Below are 21,135 nucleotides of genomic sequence, written 5' to 3' on the forward strand. Positions count from 1 at the left end.
CTCTCTGTCTCTCACTTTCTCTCTCTCGTGCACATGCACTCTCTCTCTCACTTTTAAAAAGTCTTTATTTATTTATTTATTTATTTATTTATTTTTGAGGCAGAGAAAGCCTGAGAGTAAGAAAGAGAACATTATGGACTTTTCACAGGAGCTGAGAAGGGCCACAGGGGCAGGCCAAGGTAAGAGACTGACAATCTTCAGGTGATTAAGGAGACTCAAAGGCTAGGTAGACCTACAAAATGAATAACTATGGACCCAGAACCATGCCATAAGGCTCAATGGTTTGTGATTTGCAAGTTGATAAGACAAGAAGATTAATAATGCTGCATGATAATGGCTGTTCCCTCTCAGCTGGGGAGATGGTAATGATCTGATATTGCTGTAGGAGCAGTTCAGCACGCTGAAGAGAGGAGGGTGCAAATTTGCTCATCCCAATTGGCCCTGAGGATACAGAAATTTTGAAAAATGGGAATGCGGTTACAATTTTAATTAGATATAAAGTTTTTAATAATTTCGCTGAAATGAGGACTTCAAAGAACATATTTTGCAGCATTCAGGCCCATAACTCCTGAGTGACAGTTTTGGTTAATTTGCAAGTTTTCAGATCAAACTTTGCCCCTGGCTCCATGCTGAGGGTAAAGTAAAATGTCAATTTCTTTCGTCAGTGATCTCAAGCATCTTATTTAGGCAGGTATGCTGAATTCCCTTATTCTGTAGACGTTAGCTTAACAAAACTACTCATTAAAATATATGGCTAAGAAAAAATTAGCAGCATAAATAAAATCAGCAGTAATAAAGAGAATCAATCAGCAAGAAAAATGTACAGCAATATACAACATAAAATTTTAAAGAAGAATAAGGATAATATTGTATATAAAAGGTGGTTAAATATTAGCATATGATTATGCTGTCATTGCATATTATTATCAAAGAATGTTTAATTTATACCCTGTTTAAAATTAGTGGTATCTGTGCAAAAAGATATTTTTTCTTTTTCCTGATCTTATTTTTCTTTTTCCTGCTGAATCCTCATATAAATTTGTCATTCAGAATTTGTGGTTCTGAATTAATTGCATTAGATTTCTGAAGTATGTTAGTTCTTTGGCAGTCTACAAGGTAGTAATAACAGGGAATGATGTTGTCAGTCAATTTAAAGGCATCATTCAGTTTCTGCCATATCTATTTTACTTCCCACTACTTTCCCTAGTTTGGGGAAACAGCCTGTCAAAAGATGCCTTTAATAAGAACCTCCTTGAAAAGCACTTTAAAACAAAAAGTGAATTAAAAAAAGCAAATAAGGCAAATTGTTTGAAATAAATTGCATGTCATTTTATATTAAGTTGATTACTGAGTTTTCTGATGCCTCGGCTTATGATCTACTTACACACTATAAAAGTCTCTGTATATTTAAGCTGCGTTGTCCTGGAATGTTTTGTAAGATTTTTTTAAACATTAAAACCTGATACCTATGAACTCCGTTCGAGGTTAGATTAAGGAGACTTGGAACTCTGAAATCATGGAGGTTGACTGACTAACCCTGCCAGAGTATTTATAAGCAGAAGTCTGATAATTTTCTACCATTTAATTTGATACTCTCAAAATCTACCTGAAATTAATTTGGGAACTTTATTTTCCATTTTCCATTTTGGGAACTTTATTTACGACTTAATTCAAGTCTTGTCTCACAGTGGAAAAATATGGAAACACTGCCCAAGTGTAAAGGATTGAAAAGAAAAGAAAATAACAAAAACAGCAAGAATCGCTGTTGTCTTCCGTGTTGGATCAATACAGTACATTGTTATTCTGTCTTTTTATGGAAATTCGACTTTCTCAGAAAAAAGCATCTCAACACAGCAGTACAGTGCTGCCAACTCCTTCACATTGTTTTTTTTTTCTTGTGTTAGATATCATATTGTTTGAAGCAACTCAGCAACCTCTCAGACTTGTCTATAGGGACTCCAGTCTTCAGAGATTGTCTACAATGTTGTGTAACAAGACAGCCTGAAAACTACAGTTTAGTAAATTGTCCAAATCCCCCTACTGCAATAGATTGGTGATCTTCAGATAGTTTTAGTCAACTTCAATGAGGTAGACAAAGATTGCTGAACATCAGTCAAATAGTTGTTGTTATTCTTTTGAAAACAGCTACTGCAATGAGAACAAGTGACATGTGAATATTCATTTGGTAAAAAGATACAATTTATTATTAAAGACATAACAAAATGTCTTTCTTTGAATTCTAATGGGCTTAAAAATACAGACAATTCTAGTAACAGTGCCAGAAAAACACATTTAAAGGATAAAATGCAGACTAACCAAGAAGTAGGAAATAACACAAACATTTTCTAGTCAGTCTTTGGTACTGGGCATTCAGGAGTTTTTCAAAGGGAAACTATAATAATACTGGAAACAGTACTGCTACAGACTAAATTGTTCAAATGGCATTATAACTTACATATGCTGAGTAGTGCCTCAATAGGCAAAATTTTCAGACCATGGCAACACAGGTTTTTTTTTTCTAATTCCAGTCACAAACATCCTAAAGTTTATCAGAAAAAATAAATTAGAAAATGTATATTTGAATATCTACTTGACAAAGCTGTTAATACATATTACCCTATATTCCTTCATTTCTGACCAAATCTACGTCTGAGCTGGGAAAAATGGTGGAACATAGGCTTCTGGAGATAATCTTATAAAATTAGGAATCAACAGGTTCAAATTATGGTTTTTCTAACTCTTACTTTATTTGATTTCTTTATGATTAAGATGAAGACTGAGATTTTTTGTTGTGGTTGCTGTAAGATAACTTGTGTTTCCTTTGAACTGTGTTCAAATGTATGTATTTGCAAGGTAAGTTTTTAAAGGACGTGGGCTTACCTTGAGGACAATCAAATAAAATAAAAGGGTACAATTTCAGAGTAAGTTGCATTCTGGTGAATTTGAGCTGTTTTGCACTAAGATTTAGATCTCTGTTTATTAGACTAACAGTTAACCATGCTGCCTTACTTGGATTCTTGCCCATTTTGTCAAAAGGTAAAATTCAAATAAGGAAGCCAGTGTTCATAAATTGTGTTCAAATGGGACCAAATGTGGACCCAGAATATGATTTTAAAAAGGCCTTTTGTGAAAATACATAGTCACAGGAAAAATTAATCCTGCCATGCCATGTGTTTTATTGGGTGAAATTCTGTAAGGTGAGTTTCATAAAACAAATTTCTAGCTTGTTTGCTCAGCTGGTTTCCCCATCACATTTAACATTTTTCATTGCACGAGCACTTATTTTAACTTTATTTTTGGTTCAAATACTAAGACAATACACTATATCTTCCATCTATCTAGGCATCCCTAAGGTTGTATAAGAAAAATTAAATTAAGATTAATTTATTTTATCAGTTATTATTTTTATTGTTAATGCATCCTTTAAAAAGGTATTCATTAATAAGCTACATGTAGCTTATAAACCTAGAGCCTAGAAATAATGTCCTTTAAGGTCCAACTTTAGTTCAAATCTTCTAGTGAAGACTCAGTTCTCAAAAGAAGTGACTTTTTTCACTGAAGTTCAATTGCCTTTGTTAAAATTTTAAAGAATCAGTTCTTCATGACAGATTCATTAAAGCAAGGGACTCAGATTTATCTTCATATTTCCCATAGTGCTTCACATGGGACTTGCTCAATAAAAAGGTATTTCTTACATATTCTTTCATGAGTAAATAAAAACAATTGTTTTAATGGAATTTCTGTTTAGCAATACATACTTATTCTATGGAACAATGTATGATTTAACTCCAAGAAATATGCCACAAAAGATATATATTGGTTGATAAATTAAAAATTTATACATTCACTCCTAATACCTGAATCATAACTCACTGGCAAGGCATACATTATTTGCCTATAAAATGTTTGTGGGAGTGATTAACAAAGGAGGTGTCCTGTTGGTCATAGAGAAGTGAGGCAGCACACTGGTATCTCAGGGATCAGAATCAGCTTATTGTACATGTTTTGTTTTAGCATACGTTGTTTCAAAAACATCATGCAGTTTACTGCCAACATGTCAAAAATTAGAGGGTTCTGCATATAAATTTGCATTCTCAGGATGTATTGAAAAATGTAAGACCCATCCTGGGCTCACATCTCTGCATGGCAACATTTGGTTTGTTATGACTTTTATTTGAGGCACATGCTCTCCTGTGCACCGAGGTCTATACCGGGTGAATTTTATTTAGCTGCGGTTGTAGTCATTTAACTATTTAATTACACCTTTAGTAAAGCTTTTAAAAATTAATCTAAAATGATTTACAGACATTAACACTAATTACTAGCTGTGGTGAGTTAGATATTGGGCTTCCAAAATGTCCAAGTCCCAATCTCCAGAAGACATAGATGTTACCTTATAAGGTGAAAAGGACTTTGAAGATATAATAAAATTAAGAACCTGGAAATGGTGAGACTATTCTGAATTATTCAGGTGGGCTTAATATAATCACACAGCACTTTAAAATGGAAGATAAAAGCAGAAGAGTAGAATAGGTAAGTGCTACATGAGAAAGATTAAAATTGCCATTGCTGGCTTGTAATATGGAATGAAAAAGGTCATAAACAAAAAATGCTGGCAGCTAAAAAACTAAAGAAACACTCTCCTTTAGAATATCAAAAAAAGGAATACAATTCTGACAGAAACTTAATTTTAGCCCATTGAGAAACATTTCAGATGTCTTACCTAAAAATTGTAAAATAACAAATGTGTTTTAAGCCACTAAATTTGTGGTAATTGGTTACAGCAGGAAGAAGAAAAACTAACACAATGTCTTACATGTATGTAAAGCATTGTTTTATTCAAAGTTCCCGAAGCAGAAACTGTAGAGTTTATAGCAATGTCGATATAGTGGCTATAAATTAAATAGTGAAGCTTCAAGTAAGCAAATATATAACATATAAGTTAATTTAATTTCTAGTTAAAAGCCCAGTTTCTACCTTATATGAGATATTTAATCTAGTCACTGATAGGTATAACAAGTCATATTTTATTCACTCTATAAATTTAGGGGATAAAACTGTTGATAAGACATTCAGAGCTTCTTACTTTTTAAAGCTGATAGTGTTCTTGGGATTTGGGGGGTCCAGAAGAATTCACCTCAAGATGTGCCTTTGGGCTATACAGATTATTTTGAGCTAGTGTTACCAAACCAAGGTGGAGTTTGGCTGTCCATCACCATCAAAAGGCGAATTCTAGAGGCAGAGGCTGGTGGGAAAAGGAAAGGGGTTTTATTCAATTGTTCGTTGATCTGGGAGGGTGGGTAACTGGCTATCTCCAATCTCATCAGAGTCATCTCTTCCACAAAATGCAGGCAAAACCAGCCACCACCAGCAAAACCAAAAATAAAGGCAGTGCCCAGAATTCCTGTTCCATTTTCAACTTTTGAGTACTATCCTTTGTAACCTGCAGTGGCTAAGTGGGCTGCTGTCTGGCTTCTGGCTCCTCCCTGGAGGCTGTTTGTGGTTCCAGTGCAACCACTGGCCATGTGGCTTCTGGCAACAACTCAGGTACTCCTGGAGAGTGGAGCATGTGAAGGCACCAGTGAATGCTCCACTAGGTTAGCAAGAGCCTCCCTCCTACAGGCCATGGAGTCATGTGGCCCATGGAGAGAACAAGCCAGAACACCATCCAAGTGCATGTCACAAGAAACATCCTGGAGACCAAGTGCTTTCTTCACTTCCTACGATTTCTATTAGTTTTGGATGTGGGACCAGCCACGTGCTTTCTCAGAATGTCCGATTAATTTCTTAACTCCTACATACTCCAAGAGTGCTCTTCCCCCGTGAATCCTATCTTTTCTCCAGGCTAGACTGACAGACTTCTTCAATCCAACACTTCCCCTGCCACCATTCTAACCTCTGTTGTACATATTCCTCCCTTCCCCTGGTCCTACCCCCCAACCAGGTACTAGAGGAGGACCGAAGGACTTTTTTTCCGTAATCAATTATTTGACTAGCCTTGTGCATGTTCAGTGCAATACTTTGCCCTGCTGCCATCTTACCCATGGATGAAGGATCTGCTGCAAAGAAGAGGACACTCTGTGCCCAGGAAGCAGGAAGTCATAACATTTCCAAAAGCTGCGGCCCTTTCTGCTGCCTCGGACAGTTCTCTTTTTCCTTTTTGTGGCCCCTCCTAGTCCCTGCCCTCCACGGACTCTCAGCTCCCAGTGGTCTGGCCAGGCTATGGGTATTACTAGCTCAAGAGAAACTTCTCCACCCTTAACTACCTAGAAAATTTTGAATTAGAAACTATTCTTAAGAAATTATTAGTCATTACCTTTTCAAAACATCCATATGGCAAAGAAAGTTTTATTTACTAAACATTTGCTCTTCTTATCATCATACCATGACCCTTTGAAGCCCCAAAGGTGCATTACTTCATCCTTAGCTCAGAATGTCTTATATACCTTAATCCTTCTTCTCTCTCAGAACCTTTCATGTGGGGTCTCTCACTCATGTAGGTGGGGTTCCAATACATAAGTATGTATTAAATTTGGTTATTGGTTCTTGCTAATCATCTTGTGTCTATTTGGTTATTAGACCAGTCAGAAGAACCTTGAGAAGAGAGAATAGCTTGTTCCTCCCCCAAAGGATACAGAAAATAAACATGTAAACAAGTGAATTAATAATAAAACATTGTGCTAAATATGAGGGGGAAATAAAGCCCAGGAAAAAGAGAATAATGGAAGTTTCTAATTTTAGATAGATGTAGTACAATTCAAAAATATATTTGGTCTTTGTCTCCAGTTCTTGGCACAGAGATTAAAAAAAAACACAACTTGGAATTTCCTGAGCGATAGAAATGCTTTTTTTCACCCACTACGACCACAATTTAGTCACATTTGATTTCATGCCAATGAGATGACCTAGGGTGGGGCCTCTAAGTAACCTCAGGATCCCCTTAGTCAGTTTCAAGCAAGAAAGGTTAAGTGATTAGAGTTGGAATTTTCTAACTCACCCACCAAATTTCAGGAAACAGAAAATTCCATATTGTTTTACACAGTGGCTGTATCAGTCTGCATTCTTACCAATAGTGCACTAGGGTTCCCTTTTCTCCATATCCTCACCAGCATGTGTTGTCTGATGATTTGTTTTTGATAGCTCTTCTGACCTGTATGAAGTTGTATCTCATTGTGGTTTTAATTTGCATCTATTTGATGGCTAGTGATGCAGAGGATCCTTTCATATGTCCCTGGTCCCTCTCTGCATGTTCTCCATGGAGAAGTGCCTGTTCAGGTCCTTTGCCCATTTTTTAATTGGGTTGTTTGTCTTTCTGGAGTTGAGCCATGTGACTTCTTTATATATTTTGGAGATCAAACCCTTGTCTGAGGTATCATTTACAAATATGTTTTCTCATACAGCTGGTTCCCTTTTTCATTTTGCTGACATTTTCTTTAGCCTAGCATAAGCTTTTTGTTTTGATGAAGTCCCATTTGTTTATTCTTTCCTTTATATCCCTTGCTCTAGGGGACACATTGGTGGAAATATTATAGCCACTGTGGAAAACACTTTGGAATTTTCTTGGAAAATGGAACTGCCTTTTGACCCAGTAATTCCACTGCTGGAATTATACCCTAAAAATCTCAAAATACCAATTCAAAAGAACCTCTGCACCCCAATGATCATAGCAGCACAATTTACAATAGGCAAGTGCTGGTAGCAACCTAAGTGCCTATCAGTAAATTAATGGATAAAAAACTAGTACATTTAAACAATGGAATACTATGCAGCAGAAAGAAAGAAAGAGCTCATACAATTTGCATCAGCATGGATGGATCTTGAGAGCCTTGTGCTAAGTGAAGGAAACCAGATGGTAAAAGACACATACCATGTGATCTAACCTATAAGTGGCACCTAATCAACAAAACAAACAAGCAAGCAAAATATAACCAGAGACATTGAAATAAAGAACAAACTGACAGCAGAGGGAGGGTAAAGGAATAACAGGGGATAAAAAGGGGAGAGTCCTCAAGGAACATGTAAAGGACACATGAACAAAGCCAAATGGGGGTAGTATCGAGCACAGGGTGGGATGAAGACGACTGTACTTGAGCAACAACAAAAAAGAAGAAAAATATTTTTTAAGGAAAGAGAACTGGAAATTGAGCTCTATAAAAATTCTTGAACAAAAAGTTCTTAAAGCATCCACATAGGTGAAAATATGCACATGTGAATATTACCAAACCAGAGTTTGTTTACCTGACTCTTCAAAAGGCCAAGACTCAGAATGTAAGCAAAGTACAAAAACTTTATTTATTGAGAAGGTACTAAGTTTGAAGATGAGAGACTTTATGATGCCTCAAATCCATGTTTCTTGCCAGTTTAGGTTAAGGGTTTTTAAGGGTATGTATGCAGAAGTGCTGGTGAGGAAAGTTTTTTTTTTAATTTATTTAATTATTTTTCAAGTACAGTTTTCTGTCTATAACTCCCATCCCATCCCACTCCACATACTCCCCCCTCCCATTTCCACCCTTCTCAGTTGTTGTCCATTGAAGAATTTTGTCACATGGCCATTTTTGGTAGAGAGGATTCCAGTGTTTATATTTATGTTCTAGGTCTTAGGCTTCGTGTGTGTTTGTAGGTGAGATGGAGACTTTGGTTCTGGGTATAGCTGGGGGTAAATTTCTCTGCTGTGTGAATGTTTCAGCTGTATGACTTTGGAGTTTTGGTCTCTTGTCTCCAAAAAGCAAATCAGTATCTTATTAAACAGGATAGAACCATTTTTGAACTAGTTCTGAAATTACAGGAGACAGGGACGCATACCCTAACTTTACAGAGATAGAAGCTCCTATGCTTTGGATCCTCCTGGACTCCTCCTATACACCTCTTCTTCTGGCTATTCATTTATATCCTTGTAACGAACCAGTAAACACAAGTAAAATTTGGGTCTGTGAACTATTTTAGCAACTTATCAAGTCTGAGAAAGGGTTGTGGAAATCTCCAATTTATAACCAATTAACTAGAAGTACAGTGTAGCCTCTCAATGGGATAGTTAGAGGAGGTGACTCTCAGGAGGTGACATCTGAGAAAAAAATTCTGGGAAGAACATTTCAAGGTTATAGAAGATTAAGTGTAAAAAACATCAATTCTAAGGAGTATTGGATAAGATGTAAAATGTGGAGGGATTAAAATTTGTAAGTACTTATAAATCATGAGATTTTTATATTTGAATGTGAAAATAATTCCATTGAAAGATTTTTAAACTAACCTTTTTATAAACAGTATAATTTTTATATTTTAAAGATTTTATTTATTTTTTTAGAGAGAGGGTAAGGGAAAGAGAAAGAGAGGGACAGAAACAACAATGTGTGGTTGTCTCTTATGCACCTCCTTACTGGGGACCTGGACTGCAACCCAGGCATGTGCCCTGTCAGGGAATTGAATTAGCAATCCTTTGGTTCACAGACCAGCATTCAATCCACTGAGGCACAACAACCAGGGCTAGAAGATTTTTAAAACAAAAGTAAAATGATCTCTATAATTTTAAAAGATTTTCAGGTTGTTTTGTGGAGGACAGATCTAGTTGGGCAAGAATGAAAGCAGGAAAAACAATTAAGAGACTATTGTGTTAATAATCCAAGAAGTGGTTGTAAGGATTTATATTTTGGATACAGTTTCTTAATAAAATTGATATAGGTGGTCAGTAAACAAATTAAGAGTCACAGTTGGATATAAAGACTAAAGAATTAGCAAGTTGTGGTGTTAATTACTGATTTAAGGGAGACTGGGGGAACAACAGGGTTAGGGGTTGAGTCAGGGCCAGTTTCAATGGTATGATGCCAGTGCACCTGTATAGTTCACCATGCCCAGAAGGCTTTCACTGGGTTTTAATGTTCTGTGTTGGACAACTTGAAATTTTAATAATTTTATACTTGATTTTATGTTTGTAAGGGAAGTCCAGTAAGACATTAGAACCTCAAATCATACCTGGTTATACCTCCTATTGAAGCGCTGCTTACCTAGGATGGGTTGTTAGCAGATAACCCTAGTCCTCCACAGCTTTCCCTTTCCCACCCAACTGGTGATCTCAAAGGCCTTCTACCACAATGCCGATGCCCATCCCGTTTTCTTTAGGTCATTTCACAACCAAGGAAGAGAAGAGACCTGGCTTGACTATTCATCCCAAGCTCAGGCTCTACCTGTAAGTTTTGCAATGGCCATCTTCTGGCCCTGTGATGGTCTATGCTTGCCCGTGATTATTTTCTCATGTTTGAACAACCACAGCATTAAATAACAAATTATAAATAATGCCATGACAAAATGAAAGAGAGCATTGAAGAATGGAAAAAAATACGATTTTTTTTTTTAGAGAGGGAGAAAGGGAGAAAAAGAGGGAGAGAAACATCATTGTGTTGTTCCCTCTTGCACATCCCCAACTAAAAATTTGGCCCACAATCCACTTTTGGGCCATGACCAGGAATATAACTGGCAACCCTTTGGTTCACTGGCTAGCACTCAATACACTGAGTCACATAAGCCAGGGAAAAATCTTTATGCTTTAGTAACAAATTGCACTTTTTATTAGTTTTTTAACTGGGACATACAAATTTTGCAGCTAATTCTTATGGGAGTTGAAAAACATTCCTGTCTGGGGATCAGGAGAAAGTCCATGAGAGAGTCATGAAAGAGGGAATCATCAATGTGTTGATGCATTTTAAGCCTTTCAGATTTTCTTTGCTTATCCATCTGCCCATTGGAGACAGATGCTAAATTGCCCAGGCATTAGGATGTGTGGAAAACAATTCTATTTTTTTTTTTGCCTTGATCTGTGTCAGTTCTGTTTTAATATATCATGAAGTGTTGTATCTCATGTCAACTGATATTTTATTTTATTTTTTAAATATATTTTATTGATTATACCATTACAGTTGTTCTATTCCCCCCTTCATTCCCCTCCACCCTGCACACTCCCTCCCCCGCCATTCTCCCCCCCCCCTTAGTTTATAACCACATGTCTCAAGTTCTTTAGATTCTATATTTCCCCCACTATTCTTGCCCTCCCCCCTATCTATTTTCTACCTACCATCTATGCTATTTTCTGTGCCTTCTCCCCCTCTTCTCCTCCTCCCACTCCACTGTTGCTAACCCTCCATGTGTTCTTCATTTCTATGGTTCCACTCCTGATCTAGCTGTCCTCTTGGTTTGCTTTTGTTTTAGGTGTGGTTGTTAATAACTGTGAGTTTGCTGTCCTTTCACTGTTAATATTTTTCATCTTCTTTTTCTTATATAAGTCCCTTTAGCATTTCATATAATAAGGGCTTGCTGATGATGAACTCCTTGAATTTGATCTTATCTGAGAAGCACTTTATCTGCACTTCCATTCTAAATGAAAGCTTTGCTGGATAAAGCAATCTTCGCTGTAGATCTTTGGATTGCATAACTTGGAATACTTCTTTCCAGCCCCTTCTTGCCTGTAAGGTCTCTTTCGAGAAATCTGCTGACAGTCTGATGGGTACTCCTTTATAGGTGACTGTCCCCTTATCTCTTGCTGCTTCTAGGATTCTCTCCTTCATTTTAGTCTTGGCTAATGTAAATGAGACTCATTTTCATCCCAAGACTTACCAGTGTTGACACATTTTTCACCATATGCATTTGCTATCAGAATCTGTCCAGTATGAATTCACTCATGTACCCAAGGTCAAGAAGGTCAAACAAATCACTCCCTGGATTCTCCTTCTCCTAATCAGTCTCTTTGGAATTCACCAGCTCTCATTTGGCTTTTAATGGGCCTCCCAAAAAATTTGGCTGAGCTTTCCAAGTCTGTATGAGTCTGTAGAAGACAGAGCCAAAAGCAGGAAATTCTTATGACCTAAGATCACTCATTAGTCTCAGCCAACTCTAGTAGAAGAAATTTTAGCCAGAGATTCTGGTAGTGAGTGTTAGTTACTGATCTAATCTATTCTGTGCTCTCTAAAACAAAGAAGGGTTTCCTTCTTGCTATATTTCCAAGGAATAAGCTGGAAAAGTAAACACAGTATCCACCAACTCACAAAATCACACTGTCAGATCTACTTTCTTCATCCATCTTTGAGCTTCTATATTTTTTGTGGTTTATAGTATGAATAAAAAAATAAATCCTTTCTTTCAGATATCATAGTCCATAAATTGTTTCTGTCTTAGAGCTGGTGAATGTTTTAAGAACTCCAAAATAAGGATTTGCCATTTTTTCTTTGCTTCCCCTGCCCCATTTTTTTTCTGACAAGTCTCTCCAGGAAGCTTGAATGGGAATGGTCATTGAAAAAGAACAAATTGACTGGCAACCATGTTAAATCTTTATTCAAATACTTTCCTTATATAAATAGTGCTGCTGTAGACTGAATATTTGTGTCCCCCAAAGTTCACATATTGAAACATAATCCCCATGTGATTGATAGTGAGTCCTATGAGAAGTGTAGGTCAAGAATGCTTTTATGAATATTAATACCCTTATAAAAGAGACTCCAGAGAACAATTTTACCTTTACCTCTTCCATTGTATGAAGACACAGTGAGAAAATTGCCATATATGAAACAGGAATGAAACCATCAGACACACAATTTGCCACTGTTTCAATCTTGAACTTATCAGCCATAAGAACTGTGAGATGCTAAGTGAAGAAAGCCAGGCAGTGAAAGACAAATAACATATGATCTCACTATAAGTGGAACCTAATCAACAAAACAAACAAGCAAGCAAAATATAACCAGAGACACTGAAATTAAGAACAAACTAACAGTGACCACAGAGAAGGTGGGAAGGGTAATGGGGGGAGAGGGGAGGGTTTTCAGGAACAGTTATAAAGAACACATGGACAAAACCAAGGTGGGGTGGAATCAGGGGAGGGAGGTGGGGATGGCTGGGGTGGGAGGGAGTAGTAGAGAGAAAAGGCAGACAACTGTACTTGAACAACTTTTTTAAAACCTGTAAAAATAAAAGAACTGTGAGAAATAAATATTTGCACTTTAAGCCACCCAGTCTCTGGTATTTTTTATAGTAGCCTGGGTCAATTAAGACAGGAGTCTTTCTATTATTATTTGCAGAAATACATTTTATGAATTTATTTCAAAACTTATTATGTTAATATTCTGAATCATTACATCTCTGGATCTATTCTCCAGGCCTTGGGTGAAGAAGAAAAATGTCTCTACTACTTGAACTTCAGAGCACCTCTTCAAAACCCATATATCCAGGGGGCTAGGTATCCCAACACAGTTTCAAATTCCCTTGAGGAATGGGACTAAACATATTCACTAAAATAAAAAGATCTTTGTGAGAATGCTTAGTTTTGCTCAGCATTTTCAAACCCTAAAGACTCTAAGATCCCATATGACTGAATAACAGTGAGTTCTCAGATAAACAGCCTTAATCCATAAAGGTTTTCTCTCACAAGCTCTGCTCTGAGCTTTCTCTCACACACTGACCTCCTTTGATTAACTTCCCCTAGTGCCCACATTTAGTGCTGAGCAAATTCTAGATTCTTCTTTCCAATTATTCTTACTTATTTTAAGCACCTTTATCTTACTAAGCATGAAAAGCAAGCCCTTTATTGTCTGGCCCAGACCTACCACTTCCCATTGATTGATTGGGAAAACTATACATAAAGTTTTATATTTATAAATCTGTATGGGAGTTCTCTGCTCATATCATGATGTGCCAACACTTTTTGGTTATGTGTACTATGCCCCTATATCTGACACAAACTTCTCAACTGTCTTTGGTGGGCTGACTCCTACGTCAGTGCAAGTATCATTTTCCTCCTGAATACCATTGTGTTATATTGCATGCAAATTTGTACATATTCCAGTTTTTCTACCTGTACTGTTTCACCTTGAGGACTTTCAGATGCCTTACAAACTGATCATCCTGGTAAGTCTAGTACCCATCTGGCACCATACATAGTTATTACAACACTTGTTGTAATAACTACACTGTAATTTATACCCAAGTGACAATTTTCATAACAGGAAATTTGTAAGTATTCAACCCTTTCACCTTTTTCACCCATTCTCCCAACACTTGTCCCATATGACCACCAATTTGTTCTTTGTATCTATGAGTTTATTTCTATTTTGGCTTTTTTACATTTTTTAAATTATTGTTCAAGTACAGTTGCCTCCATTTTCATCCCTCATCCCCCCTACCCCATCTATCCCCACTTCCTACCCTCAAACCCACCCTCTTTGTATTTGCCCATGTGTCCTTTAAACATGTCCCTTTATCGCGCTTCCCCTATTTTTCCCCATTATCCCTCTCCCTCTTCCTCTTGGGTCACTGTCAGTTGGTTCTTTATTTTAATATCTCTGGTTGTATTTTTCTTGCTTGTTTGTTTTGTTGATTTGGTTCCACTTATAAGTGAGATTATGTGATATTTGTCTTTCACAATTCTGTTTTATTTATTTCATTTTTTTAATTTCATACACAAGTTAAATAAGATGAAATTTAACTTTCTCTGACTTATTTCACTTAAAATAATACTCTCTCTTTTTAAATTTAATTCTTGTTCAACTACAGTTTAATGTCTTATATTACCAGTCCTTCCCCCCCAGTGCTCTCCACCTCCCTCCCATTTCCACCTCCCACCTTAGTTATTATCCATGTGTCCTTTATACTTGTTCATGTGAGTCCATCCCCTTTTCCCCTATAATTCTCTCCCCTCTCCCTTCTAAACTCTGTCAGTCTGCTCCATATTTCAGTGTCTTTGGTCATATTTTGCTTGCTTGTTTGTTTTGTTGTTTAGATTCCTGTTAAAGGTGATATCATATGGTATTTGTCTTTCACCGCCTGGCTTATTTCACTCAGCATAATGCTTTCCAGTTCCATCCATGATGTTGCAAAGGGTAGGAGCTCCTTCTTCCTTTCTGCAGCATAGAATTCCATTGTGTAAATGTACCATAGCTTTTTGACCCAGTCATTTACCAATGTGCTTCCAACTCTTGACTATCGTAAATGGTGCTGCTATGAGCATCGGGGTGCATAGGTTCTTTTGGATTGGTGTTTCAGGGTTCTTAGGATATAATCCTAATAGTGGAATTGCTGGGTAAAAAGGCATGTTCATTTTTAGTTTTCTTAGAAAATTCCATACTGTTTTCCACAGTGATTGTACCAGTCTGCAATCCCACCAACAGTGAACTAGGGTTCCCTTTTCCCCACAACCTCTCCAACACTTGTTGTTTATTTCTTTGTTTATGATAGCCATTCTGACTTGTGTAAAGTGATAACTCATTGTGGTTTTAATTTTCATCTCTCTGATAGCTAGCGATATCAAGCATCTTTTCATGTGTCTCTGGATCCTCTGTATGTCCTCCTTGGAGAAATGTCTGTTCAAGTACTTTGCCCATTTTTTAATTGGGTTCCTTATCTTCTTTGAGTGGAGTCAAGTAAGTTCTTTGTATATTTTGGAGATTAAACCTTTGTCTGAGGTGTCATTGGGAAATATGTTTTCCCATACAGTTGGTTGTCTTTTTATCTTGATACTGTTTTCCTTAACCATGCAGAAGCTTTTAATTTTGATGAGATCCCATTTGTTTATTCTTTCCTTTATGTCCCTTGCTCTAGGGGATGTATCAATAAAAATATAGCTGCATGGAATATATGATATTTTCCTGCCAATGTTCTCCTCTAGAGTTTTAATGGTTTCACAGCTTATATTTAAGTCTTTTATCCACCTTGAATTTATATTGGTATATGGTGTAGGTTGGTGCTCAAGTTTCATTTTGTTGAATGTAGCTGCCCAGCTCTCCAAACACCATTTGTTGAAGAGGCTATCTTTACTCCATTTTATGTTACTGCCCCCTTAGTTGAATATTAATTGACTGTAGAGGTTTGGGTTTATTTCTGAGCTCTCTGTTCTATTCCATTGGTTTATGTGCCTGTTTTTATGCCAGGACCAGGCTCTTTTGATTGCAGTGGCCTTGTAATATTGCTTGATATCAGGTATTGTGATCCCTCCTACTTTGTTCTTTTTTCTCAAAATTGCGGCTGCTACTCAGGGTCTTTTATGGTTCCATGTAAAGTTTTGACGTGTTTGTTCTATGTCTGTGAAATATGCCATTGGTACTTTAATAGGTATTGCATTGAATTTGTAGATTGCTTTGGGTAGTATGGACATTTTGATGATGTTAATTCTTCCAATCCATGAGCATGGTATATGTTTCCATTTGTTTGTGTCTTCCTTGATTTCTTTTTCCAGTGTTCTGTAGTTTTCTGCATACAGGTCTTTTACCTCCGTGGTTAGGTTTATTCCAACATATTTTATTTTTATTTTTGCTATATCAAATGGGATTTTTTCTTGATTTCTGCTTCTGCGGATTCATTGTTAGTATACAAAACTGCCTTTGATTTCTGGATATTGACTTTGTATCCCGCTGTTTTGCCAAATTCATTTATTAGTTCGAGCAGTTTTGGGCAGAGGCTACAGAATTTTTCATGTACACTATCATGTCATCTGCAAACAATGCCAGTTTTGTTTCCTCCTTTCCAATTTGGATGTCTTTTGTTTCCTTTTCTTGTCTGATTGCTGTGGCTAGAACTTCTAATACTCTGTTGAATAGAAGTGGTGAAAGTGGGCAACCTTGTCTTGTTCCTGATCTTAGTGGAAAAGATTTTAGTTTTTGCCCATTGAGTATAATGTTGGTCGTAAGCCTTTCATATATGGTCTTTATTATATTGAGATATGTTCCCTCTATTCCTATTTTTCTGAGTACCTTTATCATAAATGAGTGTTGTACCTTATCAAAAGCTTTTTCCCTGTCAATTGATATGACCATGTGTTTTTTGTGATGGCTTTTCTTTATGTGATGTATTACATTTACTCATTTGCGAATATTGAACCATCCTTGCATCCCTGGGATGAATCGCACTTGGTCGTGGTGTATGATCTTTTTGATGTATTGTTGGATGAGATTTGCCAATATTTTATTGAGGATTTTAGCATCTATGTTTATCAGCGATATTGGCCTGTAGTTTGTTTTCTTTGTTGCGTCTCTATCTGGCTTTGGAATTAGGATGATGCTGGCTTCATAAAAAGAGTTGGGGAGTTTTCCTTCCTTTTGGAGTTTTTGGATTAGTCTGTGAGGAATAGGTGTTAGCTCTTCCTTAAAAGCTTTGTAGAATTCTCCTGTGAAACCATCTGGTCCAGGGCTTTTGTGTGATGGGAGTTTTTTTATTACTTCTTCAATTTCATATGGTGTTATTGGCCTGTTCAGGTTTTCTGCTTCTTTTCCATTGAGTTTTGGAAGATTATATTTTTCTAGAAATTTGTCAATTTCACCTAGATTTTCAAAGTTCTTGGCATACAGTTCTGCATAGTAATTTCTTACAATCCCTTCTACTTCTGTGGTATTAGTTGTAATCTCTCCTCTTTCATTTCTGATTGTGTTTATTTGGGTCCTCTCTCTTCTTTTCTTGATGAGCCTACTTAAAGGTTTGTGTATTTTGTTTACTTTTTCAGAAAACCAATTTTTAGATTCATTGATTCTTAGAAGTGTGCTTTTAGTCTCTATGTCATTTAGTTCTGCTCTGATCTTGGTTATTTCCTTCCTTCTACGTTCTCTAGGCTGTCTTTGTTTTTGTTCCTTGAGTTCTTGCAGGTGTCTGGTTAGGTTGTTTGTTTGAAATGTTTCTATCTTCTTTATTGCTATGAACTTCCCCCTCAGGACTGCCTTTGCTGTGTCCCAGAAGTTTTGGGTTGTCGTGAGCTAATTTTCATTTGTTTCCAGAAGCTTTTTTTTTTTTAAGATGAACTCTTTTTTAAAAAGATTTTATTTATTTATTTATCTTTAGAGGGGAAGGAGAGAGGGAGAGAAACATCAATGTATGGTTGCCTTTTGTGTGTCCCCTGCTGGGAGTTGGCCTGCAGGGAACTGGCCTGCAACCCAGGCATGTGCCCTAACTGGGAATCAAACCACGATCCTCTGGTTCGCAGGCCCGCACTCAATCCACTGAGCTACACCAGCCAGGGCTCCAGAAGCTTTTTGATTCCTTCCCTAATTTCATTCTTGACCCATTTGTTGTTTAATAGCATACCATTCAGTCTCCATGCTTTGGGGTGTTTTGGGTTTTTTCCTGTGGGGTTAGTTTCCAATTTCAGTCCCTTGTGATCAGAGAAAATACTTGGTATGATTTCTATTTTCCTGAATTTGTTGAGGCTCATTTTGTGTCCTATCATGTGGTCTATCTTTGAAAATATTCCATGTGCATTTGAAAAGAATGTGTATTTAGCTTTTTTGGGATGGGGGGCTCTATATATATCCACTAGGTCCATTTTATCTAGAGTGTCATTTAATGCTGCAATATCTTTGTTGATCTTTTGTGTGGAAGATCTGTCTTTTTTTGACATTGGGTGTTAAAATCCCCTACTATAATTGTGTTGCTGTCAATATCTTTCTTGAGGTCGTCTAGGATTTTCTTTATATATTTGGGTCCTCCTATGTTGGGTGCATATATATTTACAATGTTAATGTCTTCTTGGTGGATTCTTCCCTTGAGTATTATGAGATGACCTTTTGGGTCTCTCTCTATGGCCCTTTTTTTGAAGTCTCTTTTGTCTGATATGAGAATTGCTACCCCGGCTTCATTTTTTCTTGTCCATTTGCTTGGAACATTTGTTTCTATCCTTTCACTTTCAGTCTGTGGTGGTCTTTTGACCTGAGTTGGGTCTCTTGTAGGCAGCATAGGTGTGGGTCATGCTTTCTTATTCATTCAGTTCCTTTGTGTCTTTTAATTGGTGCATTTAATCCATTTACATTTAAGGTTATTGTTGAAAGGTACTTATTCATTGCCATTTGTGTACCTGTGTTCCTCTCAGTCTCTCTCTCTGTTTTCCTTCCTTTCCTTAATGCAGTCCTTTTAGTAATTCTTGTAGAGCTGGTTTGGTGGAGACACATTTTTTAGACTTCTTTTTTCTTGGAAGCTCTTTATTTGGCCTTCTATCTTGACTGAGAGCCTTGCTGGGTAAAGTAGCCTTTGTTGTAGGCCTCTGTTTCTCATTACTTGGAATATTTCTTGCCATTCTCTTCTTGCTTGGAATGTTTCCATTGAGAAGTCAGTAACCAACCTTATTGGGACACCTTTTTATATTACCCCCTTTTTCTCCCTTGCCCTTTAGGATTCTCTTTTGTCTTGGAGGTTTTTTTTTTAATTGTTTTTTTTAATGTTTATTTATTTATCTTTAGAGGGGAAAGGAAGGAAAGAGGAAGGAAACATCAATGTATGGTTGCTTCTTGTGCATCCCCTGCAGGGAACTGGCCCGTGCTGGAAACTGGCCTGCAACCCAGGCATGTGCCCTGACTGTGAATCGAACCGCGATCGTCTGGTTCGCAGGCCCGCACTCAATCCACTGAGCTACACCAGCCAGGGTTTGTCTTGGAGTTTTACCATTTTAATGATGATGTGTCTTGCAGTAGGCCTCTTTGGGTTCCACCTGCTTGGGACTCTCTTTGATTACTGGATTAGTGTGACTTTATCTCTCTTCAATTTAGGAAAATTTTTCATTATTAGTCTTTCAAGTAAGTTTTCTATCTCTTGTTCTTCTTCTTCTTCTCCTTCTGGTATTTCCATTATTCAGATATTATTATGTTTCACATTGCCTTGCATTTCTCTTAATCTCTCCTCATTTTTTTCTGATTCTCGTTTCCATTACTTGGTCCATCTGGGAGATTCTTTCTACCCTGTCTTCGAGCTCGCTTATGCAGTCTTCTGCCTCATCATTCCTACTCTTCGTATATTCTACTGTGTTCTTTGGCTCAGAAATTGTATTCTTCATTTCCTCTTGGCCTTTGCTGATGGTTTCTATTTCTTTTTTCATGTTGGTATAATTTTCAGAGAGTTCATTGTAAGTCCCCTGTAGTTTCTGGTAGCTTGTTGTAAGCTCTTTGAATTTCCTGATAACTAATGTTTTGAATTCAGTATCTGATAGTTAACTTGCCTCTAGTTCATCTGACATTCTTTCTGAGACTTCCTCCTTTTCTTTTATTTGGGCACTGTTTCTTTGTCTTCCCATAGTTTCTGTTTTTCTACTAGTTGGCCTCAGCTTCTTAAATTGATTTTTTCTGGTTCCCTGGGTTTATGTTGTGAACTTCTGTGGTATGATGCCTGTGAAATTCAGTGGTGCAGTCTCCTGAAGTTATCTTGGTGTTCTCCACTTCCACCTACTCCTTGGCCAGAGAAAGCCTTGGTTCCGGTGGCTAACACAACTCAGAACTCCTGGATTTCCCATGAAAGCTCAAAAATGAGTCAGCATCCTTTAGAAAGGGTAAAGCAAATTTTCCTTTCCTTTTGCTTTTTTTGGGGGAAGAGAGGAGTGGAAGAGTGGCACTGACAGCTGCTCTTGGTGACCTTCAGCAAAACTACTTCAGACTTGGAGGTCTTCTTGAGGAGGTAAAAGCCAGGATGTGTGCCTTGAAGAGGTATGTTCCAGCATTCCAAGGATTCCTTAGGGCTTCTCACTTGGAGCAGTCTGAACCTCAAGGCTGATCTGGGCAGGGTTGGAATCCCTCCTTGTTTGCATTCCCAAAGCTGATCCAAGCTTTACCTTCAGCCTCAGGCAGCATTGGTGATGCTGATAATATTGGAGAAAAACCAGCTTTATGAATCTTGGACAAAGTAAACCCATTATCCAATCATTTCTAATTGGACATTTAATTTGCTTTCATATCTTGACTATTGTAAATGATTTTTTAATGCACATAGAAGTACATACTCATATATCTATTAAATATAGATATATGAGAAATATATGAGCTTTTGGGAAATTCTTTTAATCTGATAACCACCCAAAAGTGGAATACTGGGTCAAATAAAAATACTTTTTTAAAAATTTTTTCAGAAATCTCTACATCATTTTCTACAGTGACTGCACCAATTTACAATTCCACCAACAGTGCATGAGGGTCCCCTTTCTTTTCTCCACATGTTTTCCAACACTTGTTATTTATTTATTGATGATTGCCATTCTGACAAATGGGAAGTAATATCTCATTGTAGTTTTGATTTGCATTTCCTTGATGATTAATGATGTTGGGTATCTTTTCATGTTTCTGCTGGCCATCTGTATATCCTCTTTGGAGAAATGTGTATTTCCCTTTGCCCATTTTTAATCACTTATTTTTTGTTTTTGAT

The sequence above is a fragment of the Sturnira hondurensis genome, unplaced genomic scaffold (assembly GCF_014824575.4).
Source record: "Sturnira hondurensis isolate 20B ecotype Veracruz unplaced genomic scaffold, ASM1482457v3 Scaffold0025379, whole genome shotgun sequence".
NCBI classification, from domain to species: Eukaryota; Metazoa; Chordata; class Mammalia; order Chiroptera; family Phyllostomidae; genus Sturnira; species Sturnira hondurensis.